The sequence below is a fragment of the Tenrec ecaudatus genome, chromosome 3, assembly GCF_050624435.1.
Source record: "Tenrec ecaudatus isolate mTenEca1 chromosome 3, mTenEca1.hap1, whole genome shotgun sequence".
Lineage (NCBI taxonomy): Eukaryota > Metazoa > Chordata > Mammalia > Afrosoricida > Tenrecidae > Tenrec > Tenrec ecaudatus.
In genome coordinates, this window is record NC_134532.1 from 87297164 (window position 1) to 87312691 (window position 15528).

The window sequence follows — 15528 nt, forward strand, 5'->3', positions numbered from 1 at the left end:
CAAAGGAAGTCAGACAAGATGAGGATAATCAATGAAATCAATAACCTATTATTTAAATGGTTACCATTTCTCTTAGGCTGTGCTTGGAACTACTACTGTCATTTTTCAACCACAATGAGAACCAGGGGCAGAAAAGCCAAAAATTATCTGATCTGAGAAATAGAAGAATCCAATATGCTTTATACTGTATCATACACCTTGTAGCTTTCAATACTTGTCAAATCTAAATTATATGGAAAAAAACAAGAACTATTCATTAATAGAAGATAGAAGAATACACAGACTCACCATAAGAAAAAGAATAGAACACTCAATGGTTTCAAGAGTTAACATAGAATGAAGAATCCAGGATAGAGAAGGAAGAAGTCCAAGCTGTGCCGGGGCATGAACAATATGGTTCCAGGAATCGACTGACTGCCCAATGAAATCCCCAACAGTCTCAACGTTTTCTCCATATATCATGTTGTTACCCTATCCTTCCAGTAGTGAGGAGGTTGTCAAAAATTAAATGGAGGGCATTAGTGAGCTGAAAAGGACTGGTATTGACCATTTTAAGCAAGAAAGGCATATGATTTACTCTGCCGGGAATAATAAAATCTAGAGGAATGGCATAGAATTCATTCTCAAAAAAGACATTACAAAATCAATCATTAAGTAGAATTCAGTTCACTAACTCCTAAAGAATCGATCTTTATGCATCCCATTTCATTTTCATGACTTCCATTTCTCTAGAGTCCCTTCCAATTTCCAATTGACAATGGATGCTTTCTTCTGTTTCTCCGAGTTTTGAGGCATGACTACTAGAATAAGAGAAACTAACAGAAATATTTGTGGTTTATTGAGCATGCAAAATAATTCAACTGTGTGGATCAGAGCAAACTAAGGATAACTTTGAGCAGAATGAGAAACGGAGCACACTTCATCGTGCTCATGTGAAGTCCGCACTGAGGCCACATAGCACTCTTTCTACTAGAACTCAGAAAATCATCCATATTTTAAAAGCAAGAAAAGTGTGTATGAGGGTTGGATCCTTTCATAATACACAATAAGTCTCTTTACTATGCAATTAATCCAAAAGCTGGACTAGGTAAAGAAGAAAGCAACACTTGGGTTGAAGGAAGATTTATCAAAAACCTGAAATATGAATATGACACAATCAGGCTTACTAAAACTAGAAAGTCTTGAAGTGTTTGCTGATAAAGATCAATGCCTACAGCTTTCATTGTGGATTGTAACTCAATGTAAAGAAAACCCAACTTTTCATGACTGGACTAATAGATAACATTATGAGAAACAGAGGAAATATGGAAGTTATGGATGATTTTATCTGGCTCTCATACACAATCAGTGCTCATGGAAACAGGATTCGAGAAATAAATAATGCCTGCATTGTGCAATGCTGCGACTCCCAACCTTTTTAAAATGCTGCCAGGCAAGAATGTCATGTTGAGAACTGACCGAGCCTGGTCTATAATGTATGCATATGACTGTCAGACAGTGAATAAGGAAGACTGAAAGTAGAACAGATGCATTCGAATTACAGTGCTCCCGCTGAATATTGAAAATACTGTGGATTTTCAGAAGACAAAAATCAATCTATCTTCAAACAAGTACAGCCAGAGTTTCCTTAGATGCCAAGTTTATTAAAGTTTGTGTCATGTACTTTGGACAAATTTTCTGGAGGGACCAGTTCCTGGAAAAGGACATCGTGCTTGGTACAGTAGAAGATTAGCACAAATGAGGAAGACCCTCACGACGATGAAGTGGCATGGTGGCTGCACCACTAGGCTGAAACATAAAAATAATTGTAAGGATAGTTCAGTACTGGGCAGTGCTTCATTCCATTGTACATTGGGTCTCTGCCAGTATTGGATAGTGTTTCATTCTGTTATGCATAGGGTCTCTGTAGGTCTTACGTTATTTGAGACTCCTAACAACAAGGTTGACTATCTCTAGTTTCTGTGGCTTTTGACTGAGACTACAAAACCTGATATAGCAATGAAAATAAAAGCCAGTTTGGTCACTTAAAACCCCATGAAAAATAATTCTACACTGTCTTACTTGGTTTTGCCAGGATTAGGAGTGTATCATGATTTGGAAGTAGACCAGTAGACCTTCCTTCCATGGTGCTTCTGTGTCCTCTAAATCCTCATATCTTTTCATTAGGAGCTAAACACATTAGCTGTTTACTACACACTGAGACTAGCTGGGAAAATATCTGATTTTAATTCACTAGGAAAGACATAATATTACCAATGTTCACCACACACAATAGCTAAGGTAATTTTACTTTGATAAATTCAATAGAAGAATTGAAGAAGTAAAATGAAAAAATGGTCAGTTTATCTTGTTTTTCTAGAAGTCAAACTCATTGACTTCACATTCCAATCCACAATGACCCTGTAGGATAGAATAGAACACCTTTGGCTTTCTAAGACTGTAAATCTCATAGGAACAGATAGATGTTCCTCCTAGCAAGTGGCTGGTGGATTTGAACTTCAGATATTAGTTAGTTAGCAACCTTGTAGTTAACCTGCTTCACCACCAAGGAATTTTCTTCTCACATTTAAATAGAGAGGATTAAAAAAACACACATACGAAAGAGAGTATTATTTCTTTTAAGATAGCCTTTCTTTTAAGATACCATCATTTGATGGTATATAAGCTGATATTTAGAGAGGAATGAACTATAACATTCACTAATGATTATAACTCAAGATTTTAAAGTTGGGACAAACTTGCTGAAAAATTCCAGATAAGCTTAACTTAGGAACATATTTTATTCTTTCATGCAATCACCTATTCTTCCTACCTTATGCAGTCCTGCATTTATCATGTAAGAGAACATAGGGATGCATTTGCTTCTTTGGAGATTATAATCAAGATGGTCAAGACTTAATAATTTAAATATTTACTTTGATTCTAGGCAGAGAGATTATTTCAGAGAGTTATGGAACCTAGTACTTTGGATTTTAAAGGAGTAACCTTGATATATTTTCTTTGAGGACACAGGACTAAAATGTGAACTTAATATGAAGCAATTTTAATAAAAGTAAAAAGCACACTGATGAGAAAAAAAATCAGGAAATCTGTACCAAGGACTCTGTCTTCCATCAGAGTAACAACACGCCAGCTTTCTTTCAGGCTGGAAAGGATAGCTTGTGAGCATTCCAATGTATTCTATCTGCCCTAGAGCCCTGACCTTAACCACACAGCTTTCTCTTCATCTTCTTAGATTCCCAAACTCAAAGGACATTGAAGAGGACATGAAGTCCATCTAGGGCAACACATCTGCCACTTTCATGTGCTGTAGAGAAGAGTGCATGATTCTTCAGGGATGCACTATAAAGAGGAAACACCTTGATATAGAACCTTGATATTTTCGCTTGATAAATATTTCTATGATTTTCTCAATACTTTTTTATTACCTACCTTATACTTGCTCAATTTGAGGATAAGGTATCATTTCATTGATATCTATCAAAATCTATTTATATATCCAAATATATATGATCTATAACAGATCACTATTTTATAACATTTTTTAAGATACTCGATTTCATGTATTTGAATTCATTCTTGTGTGAAATTTTATATTCATTGATTTTTGCTGTTGTAACTAAAACTTTTATTAGCTACAGAAATGAGCTTACAGGTAAGTTATTTATATTTAAATCTAGAACAAGTTTGCATTCTTGAGAAGAGTTATAATCGACTTTCACTGATGACATCTTTTTGTATAATATTGTTCTCAAATTAATTCTAAATATTTCAAATTTGAATATAAAATTTTAGCTTGAATAATAATTTTCCCCTTTACAGCTGGTTCAAGTTCTAGTTTAGCATCATTTTCACATTTTTAAGAGACATCAAATTACATGTCATAAAAATTTACAAAAATGACAATTACAAAATTTGTAATGAACAATTTTGTTTTCTGTCAGAAACATCAATTCTGAAGAGAAAATGAGACTAATATCATATATATGAGAAGGAAAGAATTTGATTCTCAGGGAACTAATGCTAATACATATTAATAAAAGTAATTTTTGAAAGTTCAAATGTACATGTGCAATCAAGAGGAATAATAATCATTTTAATTGAAGTCGAAAATCAGTTTTGTTATGTATAAAAACTAACTATGCAAAATGAATTTTAAGTCCTATTTTTAACTTTTTATAATTAGAAGATAATTTAATCAGCACAAATAAATCATACTATTAGTGTCAATCTCATTGTATATTTAGAAAAACTAGACTTAATTATAGAGATATTCTAAATGGGATAGAACTATATGACTTTTTGAAAATGGTAAAATGTCTTTAAATGCTATTTCAAATGATTTTGGGGAAGAGTCTTGGTTGATTATTAAGGGAAAAAAACAGTTTGAACACAATATTACCTTTTAAGAATATTATTTAAAATAGATTTTTAAATCTTTGAGCTATAGTATTTGCTAATAATTTTCATAAAATAAAAGCATGCTATTATTACTATACTATATTAATTAACAATCTCTAAACAACCTTGGCTCTATTGACATTTGTGACTTGATATTATTTTATGTGGTGTTGGGAGGTGACATATATTATATATATTTATAATATATATAATTTTTAAAGTTCCAGAGTGTTTACACTCTGCTTCATTTTAGCATGAACCCCAAACCATTATATGAAAAAATGTACAAATATCTCTTGTGGTAACTGGGGAAAAGAAGGCTGATAATGACAATGTATTAGCTATGACTGATGACCACTCCTTTAAATATTATGAAGCTATAAGAATATAAATCATTCGAATATTTTACCAGTTAGGGAGTCTGAATTTGATCAAATCTGCAAACAAAATATGCTGCAAATTACTGGTGATTGGAATGAGAAATGAAGCAGGATCAATAGTTGGGAAATATGGCTTAATGATAAAATGATGCTAGATACCACATGATAGAGTATTGCAACATCAACAACTTATTATTTTTTTTGCAATACCATAAATGCTAACTGTAAGTGGGACTCACTGGATGGAATAAAACAGAATCAAATCAAATGAGTCTGTAGAAAGTTGTCCTAAGGATATTCAGGATTCATTACTCAGAACAACTTATAGCCCATATAAAAAAATTTTAAGTTAAAGCAGAATAAAATTAAAATAAGTACACAAAAGCCAAAATATAGTGTAAACCACGTGAGTTTAGAACCATTTCAAGAATATATTTGACATTTTGAAAACTAATGATATTGATTATGTGGATTGTGGAAATACATCAAGGACATCATACAAATGGGGGAAAAAGTCATAAAGGAACAACAGAAGAGAAAAACAAAATGGATGTCAGAAGATACTCTGAAACATGCTCTTAACAAAGAGTAACTCCAACATACGGAATATTTATGGAGAAAAGAGCTGTACAATAGATTTTAAAGGGCAGCTTGACACACATACCTACTGTCATCAAGTTGATTCTGATTCATCCAAAAAAGAAGAACAAAAACCTTACTGCTATCTTATCCATTCCTATTCAAAGTGACCATACAGTACAGAGGAAAACTAGAAAGTCATATTTCTTCTCCCAACTAACATCTAGTGATTTCAAACTGCTGACCATGTGGTTAGGAGTCCAACTTATTACCTAATGTCACCAGACTCATGTCGATTCTAGATAGGGTCTCTGAGGCTTTGTAATCCTTCACAGAGCAGATAAGGTCATCTTTCTTCCTTAGAGGGACTGCTGGGATTGAACCATCAACCTTGTGGTTAGTAATCCAATTCTTAGCTGACAGTGCTACCAGGGCTCCCATAGTAATATATTGATAAAAATTAGAAAACAAAAAGAAGAGCACACTCAGAAATTATCAAGATGAAGAAAGAATTGAAGCACTAGTTGCACTTTTGAAGGATGCTACGAATAAAATCGTGAACAATGAAAGAAGCCTTAAAATATGTGAGGAATGTGCAGAGCCACTGCACCCGAGAATAATAGACTGAATAGATACAATGCTAAAAACTTACTTGTCTTTCCAAGAAATAAGAAAGACAGCTACCTGGCCTGATGACTGGAAAAAAATCCATGTTTGTCCCCATAACAAGGACAGATGTTTCCTAGTGAATGCAGAAATTATTAACCAGTACCATATATTTCACTTGCAAATTAAATTTTGCTGAATATGCTCAAAACTTTAGACACAATCTATCAAGTTCCAGTAATCCAAGCCAGATTCACAGAAAGATGTGAAACAAGGGTTATAGTCCTAATATGAAACTACTCTTGGCAGAAAAGAGAATACACTACAAGTAATTTTTTTTATTAGTCACAGATATTCAACTGTGTGAAACATAGTCAATTATGATAACATTGTAATGATCAGGCATTCCAGCATATTATATCTTACTCCAGTGGAACAGTTTATATACCACGAGACAATAGAAAACTCCAATATTTTGTAAGAGAAAGTCAAATGATCCATTTCAAAAGTGAGTGAAGGACATGAAGAGACAATTTACCAAAGATGGCATCCAAATGGCCAACATGAATGAAGAAATGTTCACTCTCATGAGTCATCCAGGAGATGCAAATCAAAGCAGTGATGAATATTAACTAACTAAGACAATAACAGAAAACTTCAAACAAATAAACAAAAACCAGACAATTCTGGAGATGTTGAGGAGAGATTAGCACGCTCATACACTGCTGATGGGACTTTGAATATGAGCAAACACTTAGAAAGCAATATGGTGCACCAGAAACAACTGAGAATAGAAACTTCATACAATCCATCAATGTTTCTATATGATATGTATCCTAAAGAAGCAAGACAGTCAGAACACCAACAGACATATGCACGCCTATGTTCATAACATGACTTTCAATGGTAGGAAGATGAAAATCCATATGCTCAAGAGAAGAAGATGGATAAACAAACTGCAGTACATACACGTATTGGAATATTACATATTGTTAGAAACCACACCCCATGACATGGATGTACCTGTACATTATGCCAATTGAAATTAGCCAATAATGAGGACAAATATTATCAGAGATCACTATTTTAAAAATGAAAATAATATGAAGATTTTCATACTAAAAGAAACAGACTTTGGAGATTCCCAAAGGGTGGAAGTTATGGGAGGGAAGATGGAAGGAGTCCAGGTGGCATAGTGGTTATGAGTTGGGCCTCTAATTGCAAACAACTACTTCTCAACAGGGAAAGACGGGGCTTTCTATTCCTGTAAAGAATTGCTGCTGAGGGGACTCAGAAACCCATGGGAGCAGTTCTGCCCTGTCCTACACTGGTTAGCTATGAGTCATCATCCACTTGATGTCAGGGTTTTGTGGGTTTTTTGTTTTTTTTGAGGATGCTGACGGGCGATAACATGTGTGGTAGCAGTAGTCCACAAGAAGAACAGAAATGAAGGAATGGGTGAAGGGTAAAGATTTGGGAGTAGGAGTGGGGCAGAGGTTAACGAGAGTTTTTAACTACTGACTACAAGATTGATTGTCTGAAATGAAAACCTTCACCCAATTAAAAGAATTTTAAATAAAAAAAACAAAATTACAAGAAATTGCTTGGTTTAAAATCATGAAAGGTTTATATTGAGGTTTTAGCCTTTCACAGCATTTATTTGATCTGAATTAAATTATTTGCTGAGCAAGTCAGAAAGCTGGATTAAATGAAATATGACTCAGCAGCAGAAATGGAGAAATATTCACCAACACTCTGTGAGGTGCAAAGGAGTCAGTCAACCTTGCTCTCTGAAAGTGAAGCACACTGCAGGCACCTACCGATGAGTACACAAGTATTGAAGACTATAGTCTTTAAATGGATTAAAACTTAATGTAAAGAAAATGAAAGTCCTCAAAACTGGCTAAATAAACAACCTCATGGTAAGCACAGCAATCAAGAAATCAAGGAATACATTGCACTGGAAAAAATCTGCTGCAATGACTTCTAAATTATTAAAAAGCAAATATGGTACTTGGAGGATTAAAGTGCTCCTTATTAAAGTTATGGGATTTTTAATTACCTTTAGATGATGTAATGTCACAATATCTATGAGTCATCATTACACATTTTAGCCTGTCTGGAGAGTACTAGAATTGAAAACCTGATGAACAATTACAATTGTATACAGTTTATCAACTTCATTTAATCAAACATTTTCTGTAAGGCATACAGTGTTTTTTTGTGCTATTCTACAAACATGTCTCTATTATTTTACTTCACACCTATCCCTTAAAAAAAGTGAGCTATTTCTTCCTCTTTGTCCATTAAAACCAACACGTGTTTTCCATTTTCATTTTAAATGATTTTTCTTCATAAAAAATTTTCCATGGAAATTTAAGCTGTACTTTTCCTTTACAAAAAAGCAAAGAAAACCCTCAATTTACCTCAATATCTTCATAATTTATTCTCTAAAAGTTTGTAAAACTAATGAAATATATTTAAAGCACAATAGATCTTCAAAAAGTTCATGAAAATCCATACTATGAAATATCTATGCACAGATTTCAGATGGTTTGGCCAAAATAAATTAATATTACATTTCAATAACATGTCTGAATAGGACTTAGTTTGAGACACTGAAAAGGATAAGGTATCAGTTTGAAAAGAACCATTATCCGTGCAATGGGAGTGCGGTTAAAATTGAAATAAGAATACGCATCACATTTACAATGAAGCTTTTGAGGGAGAAGAGAAGTGAAACCTTGGAGTCTTGGAAAAGTATGAAGAAGAGTGCTCCAAAGAAATCAACAATTTATTAAGTCATTGAAAGAAGATAAAAAATGATGTTGATAATTAAGGACAATTCTATGCATTTGCCATAAAATATTAGTGTGTCTGTGCTTTAATTGAAGAGGCTAAACAACTACCAGCAGAAACAATAGCCTATACCATAGATTTCTAAAGTGGTTCAGCTTATATAACTCGGATTTAAAAATGAAAGACGAGCAACTGCCTCCTTGAATGCCAAAATTATTGCAGTGGAATTTTAAATAAGTGGGATCAAGATCCTCAAGCATTTACTGGGGGAAAATATATTAGGAGATGAACATTTCCAGTAGTAGCATGATCCTGAACACAGATCAAAATCAAAGTCATAGCTACCAAGAGTTGGAAGTGGTCTCATTTAAGCAAAGATGAATTAAATTCACAAATGTCAAATGTATGGCAACTGTTTTGTAGCATGCTCAAGAGAATCTGCTTGTTGACTTTCTGGAGGGCCATTCTGCTTATTGTGAGGGTGTATTTAAAAAGTCGGACCAAGTTTGAGCAGAAAACAATAGCATGGGAAAATGTCAGTAGAGTGCCTTTTCCCCACAGCAATGCTCCTGTTCATTCCTCTCTGTGACAGCGTCAATGGTCAATCATTATGTATCCACATTACAGTCTGTCTCGGGCTCTGACTTCATTTTACTTCCTTAACATTTTTAAAAATCTTTTACTTTTTTGGAAATCAAAATATTCATTGTTCTTCAAGTAGTAATGTAAAAACAAAACTATGTGATCATGATTGAATTCCCAGGATCCTCAGTTCTTTAAACTCAAAACCATACTCACTCTCTGCCATGGAGAATATTCTGATTCATAGCTACCAAATAAGATAAGGTAGAACTGATTGAGTGAGTTTCTGAAACTATAAGTCTTCCTGGAATTGGAAATCATAGTACATGTTTACCCAAATTTATACCATTGTATTCTTCTAAAAGAAGGAAAGCCATACTGAACCCACTGTGGTTGAGTCATTAATGAATATAAATATACCTTAGGGTCTCCAAGGCTATATGTTTATGAAAGTTGAGTGTATTAACTAATGAACCACCAGACTCATTTTAATAGCAAGCGCATGAGAAAATGGTTATTTTCTCTTGTTTTTTTAATCGTTTTAACTCTTATCACAATTCATACATACATCAATTGTATAAAGCACATCTGTACATTCATTGCCCTAATCATTCTCAAAACATTTGCTCTCCAATTAAGCTGCTGGAATCAGGTCCTCATTTTTTCCATCCCCCACCCTCCCTCATGAATGCTTGATAATTTATAAATTATTATTTTGCCATATCTTGCCCTGTCCGATGTCTCCCTTTACCCACTTTGTTGTCCATCTCCCAGGGAGGAGGTCACATGTAGATCCTTGTAATCAGTTCCCACTTTCCAACCAATGCTCCCTCTACCCTCCTAGTATCACCAGTCACACCACTGGTCCTGAAGGGATCATCGTCCTGGATTCCCTGTGCTTCCAGTTCCTATCTGTACCAGTGTACATCCTCTGGTCTAGCCAGACTTGCAAGGTAGAATTGGGATCATGAGAGTGGGGGCGGGATGGGGGAGAAGCATTTAGGAACTAGAGCAAAGTTGTATTTTTCATCATTGCTACATTGTACCCTAACTGTGTCATCTCCTCCCTGAAACTCTTCTATAAGGGGATGTCCAGTGGCCTACAAATGGGCTTTGGGTCTTCACTCCGCACTCCCACCTCATTCACTATGATATGATTTTTTGTTCTGATGATGCCTGATACCAGATCCCTTCGGCACCTCGTGATCTCACAGGCTAGTGTACTTCTTCCATGTGGGGCTTTGTTGCTTCTGAGTTAGATGACCGTTTGTTTACTGTCAAGCCTTTAAGACCCCAGATGCTATATCTTTTGATAACCTGGCTTCATCAGCTTTCTTCGCCACATGTGCTTATGCACCCATTTGCCTTCAGTGATCATATCATGGAGATGAGAAAACAAAGATAAAATGTTTTGATCCCTTCGGCATCTCATGACCACACACTCTGGTGTTCGTCTTCCATGTGGGCTTTGTTGTTTCTGAGCTAGATGGTGGCTCAAAAGCACAAAAGGACAAGTACAACATGAGTCCTCTGAGGTAAGCTTTAAAAAAAATGCAAAAGAGGCATAGGGAAAAAGCTACTGTATACAAACATTACTGGAGTGAGGACAAAGTAATATGGCAGGGCCCAGACCAAATACAGGGACACACATGGTAGACAATTAAAAAAGAGGTGGGCAATGAAATAATAATAATAATAATAATAATAATAATAAAGAAATGGATAGCAAGGGCATTAACCCATCCAAGGTGAGAGTATTGTTTATGTCTCCAAAGGGAAAGATGGACCAGATTTCAACCCAGTGCTTCAAGATATGAATGTAACATGCTGGCGTGGAGTAGGGTAGCAGTGGAGAGGTCTGGGGGGCCGGCCCCAATCCCATCTAAGTGGACACCTTCCCTTCTCCCCAGAAGAATTTATTTCAAAGGACGGCATTGAATCTGCAGCTCCGCGAGAGGGACATATCTGATTGGAGCACATGGAAGCTGATGAAGGGGGAGGAGAGAGAGTGGGGCTCATCCTGGCCCACCAGGCCTTGAGGACGATGTTCCCAATTAGAGCAGGCAGTCAACACAGAGGATCACATGGCCGGCCCCACTATTAGGCATGATGCCCCTCACTGATCCATACACCTACAGGGGACAACACTGGAGACACAGTGTGGGAATTGCACCCTAGCTGATCCTGCCACACCGAGGCAAATCAGTAAGGGGTGCAACAGAACAGCAAGGGAATGGAGTGGCTAGGTCCTGAGAGGGAATATTTTCTGTTATTTTTATGAGTAACAACTTACATTCATCCACTAGAGGGAAAAATAGATTTTTTTTCATATTTAACTTCAAAAAGAAAGCCTTAAATTAAATACATTAAACTATTTTGGCAATATTTTAAAGATTACCTTATTAGGCATCTAAGTATGCCTTGATGGTGGAAATGTTATATATTTGTTGCTTTCTCTTTTATCAGTCAACTCTCTGAGTGTATGGCGTGAGCCCCTGTGGCATAGTGGTTATGCGTTTGGTTGCTAACTGAAAGGTCAGCAGTATGAACTCACCAGTCACTCCAAAGGATAAAGATGAGGCTGTTAACCCCTGTGAAGAGCTATAATTTCAGAAACCCCCAGGGACAGTTCTCCTTTGTCCTTTGGGTCACTATGAGTCAGAATCAACTCTAAGCCTGTGAGTTTGGTTTGGGAGACTATGGAAGGGAATATTAATAAATCTGTGGAAGGGAATATTAAATCATGCTGGAGCACTTCTTCAGTGAATAAGATAACATGTTTCAAATACTATTCTATCTGTTTTTCTTCCCCCCAAAAAAATTTTATATAAAAGAAACACTCCTAGGGTTACTGACTTAGTATTTGTAATTTTTATGTGATCATTTCACCTTGGATATCAAAAATTTTATTTTATATTTCAGCTAGAGGTTCTTGGTCCAAACAGTTATCTGTAAATAAATACAGAACTACAAAATAAAATCAAAGAAATAAACAGACAAAAACCCAAACACCCTACTCTCGCCGATGCCAGTTCATGGTGATGCTGTGGCAGAGGAGAACTGGCTCTGTAAGTTTCAGAGACTGTGAATCTTTCTGAGTAGAAATCCTTGTCTTTCTCCTGTGGAGAAGCTGGTGGGTTCCAACTGCAGCCTAATATTAGCAGCCCAAGGAGAAGCCGTTATGCCACCAGGGGACTTAACATAAACAAGTGTGTCTATAATAGAATGGACAGCTATTGGGATTACTAGTGCTCGTTTATCGTAATGAACTATTTATTGAGGGTACCCAGAAATTCAAGAAGTACTTTAAACATTCAAGTACTGGAAGATCGTTTTGAGGAAATAGCATTTCAGCTGAGTACTGAAGTCTGTGGGAGAATAAGTCACATGTATATCCAGGGAAACAGAGGAAATAAAGTAGCATGCACTTAAAATTATCATCTAATTTCTATGGAAATATATGTAAATTAGTATTAAAAAATTAAAACATTGTAATGTCATTGTTTATTTTCATTACTTATCAATAGCACCATGCTAATGGAATAGGTCATTAGTTAAATGTTTTAATAATGTATTTTATTTCTTTGTTTACATACAAGTACTTATATTTATATAATTCACATATATTTATACATATGTAATTATTTTTGTATAACTATCATAATATTCTCTTACATACTCTATAATAAATTAAGTTGAATAAAAAGAATAAAGCTAATTGCTATATATCTAAAGTTTATCATATTAAATCTTATACAAATAATAATGTTTTTCTATACTCTATTGCCATATAAAATGCTAATCTGAAGAAAGGTTGATATTCATGTTAATGTTGTTGTTCTTTGAATACACAGTATTTATATATTTGAATTCTTCCTTGCAGTCACAGTGTTCTATTTGTTTAGTGTATCTATTTTTACATCTTTTATAAGATAAAGGATTAGCCATCTTCTCTTTTCTGGCAGCTTGAGTTACAGAAAGAGCACCAGAGATTAGCACAGCTTTCCTTCCTTCTCTTTGTCTAATCAGCAGGGTGTTCTTACTTTCTCCTCCTACCAAAGGCCTTTGAGTTTCATTCACTCGGAGACAGAGGACCTTTCTGTCTTATGTGCTGGGTCTTAGCCCTGTTGCGGCTGCTCTTCTGCCATTTCTCTCGTGTAATGGGTTTCTATCGCTGATTGAAGAGGTTCAATGTGCAGGGATCTTGGGCTCCAACGGATGCACTTTGTACCTGAATCTTTTTTTTTAATGGGGTTCTTTTGTCCGATATTTTTGCTTTTGAGATGTCTCGTTTTATAGGCAGCAGGGTGACAAATTTGACCAATCACTTCACTAGAGTTCCAAGTTTTTACATGAACAAACACTTATACCTGAATCCTACAATCTCTCCGCATCTTCTCCCAGGCTCATCTCTTTCCCAGTGGCATCAGGAAAACAAGAAATGCCCCCATGCTGCATGGTCTCAGTCATTTGGTGGTAATTAATTATAAAGGCAAAACGCCTATCAAGTACATCACTGCACCAAATCTCTGAACAGACATTACTTTTATAAAAATGGACATGGACCTCAACCTTTAAAAAAGATTTAAATTTGACTTTATTAGAGGTCATTCAATATTTTAATAAAGCTATGTTTCTTTTTCCTGTCATCGCTCAATTAGGAAAACTTGCAAAGTTGAAAAAAGTAAAAGAAAGAACATCACCTAAAATTTCAATTCTCAGTTTTAGATCCTTCTAATAGTATTTTTCTTCTTAGATATATTTTTCCTATATCATTTTTTTAAAACATTTTAGGGGCTTATACAACTCATCACAATCCATACATATACATACATCAATTGTGTAAAGCACGTCCATATGTTCTTTTCCCTAATCATTTTCTTTTTTTCTTCTTCTTTTTTTACATTTTATTAGGGGCTCATACAACTCTTATCACAACCCATACATATAAATACATCAATTGTATAAGGCACATCCGTACATTCTTTGCCCTAATCATTTTCAAACATTTGCTCTCCACTTAAGCCCTTTGCATCAGGTCCTCTTTTTTTTTTCCCTCCCTCCCCGCTCCCCCATCCCTCATGATCCCTTGATAATTTATAGAGTGTTATCTTGTCATATCTTATCCTATCTGGAGTCTCCCTTCCCCCCCTTCTCTGCGGTCCATCTCCCAGGGAGGAGGTCACATGTGGATCCTTGTAATCAGTTCCTCATTATTTTAATAATTATGAACATGGTACATGAACACAAAGGTATAATTACTTGTGAAATTATTCTCATTTATGTTTATTAATGTGATATATAAAATAAATAAAATTGGAAAATATTAAACATTTAAAGGTGAAATCACTACTAACTTTGTTGTTTCCTACATTAAGTACTCTTACTGTGTAGGCTTATGATATCCCTATGGTTTTTGAAATCAAGTATACACAACTTATATGTTAATACTGGTTTCTAGATGGCAACTACAGAAAAATATGAAAGCACTAGATGATTATTGCACTTAACTCTTGCCGTAGACAACACATGAAATATAGGTCATTTTAAGTTCTGTCAATAACTGAAATACTTTTTGGAATGCAGAAATATTTCCTATTGAAATGATTTTAGCCTCAGATTCTTATGAAAATGTTGACTCCTCTGAGAGAGGTGCCAGTAAATTGACATATATTTAACTATTTAACTTTTCAATTGATCAGAATATGAAGATTTCTGGAAAATCCACATACTTGTTTTTTTTACTGACAGAAATGGTTATGATAAGTTTTCATCAAATTTTAAGTTTTCAAAAGGCTGTTCCTAAAAAGCACTGGCAATACCTTTGAATACACATCCATGCATGATCCTAAAACCTTGCAATAGGCACAGCTGAAAAAATACCTAAAAGGTTCAAAACTTTATTGGTGAGTCTTTAATACAAAAAGATACATTTCCTGTTATTGTCTAATGTCTATCAGGCAGGTCTGATGTAGGAAAATATTGCAAGACTTCCATCAGTTTCAATTTGCATTGGAGAGATTCCAGCAGGGTGACAAGTCTGTAACGTTCATAAACTCAGTTTTCAATTTTTGACCCTTTGATTTTTTATAGGATTATTTTTTAGTTTTAAAACAACAGTTTGTATATTTCTTCAAATATAGTGTCATGATGTATAGAAAATAATTTCATAAACACAACT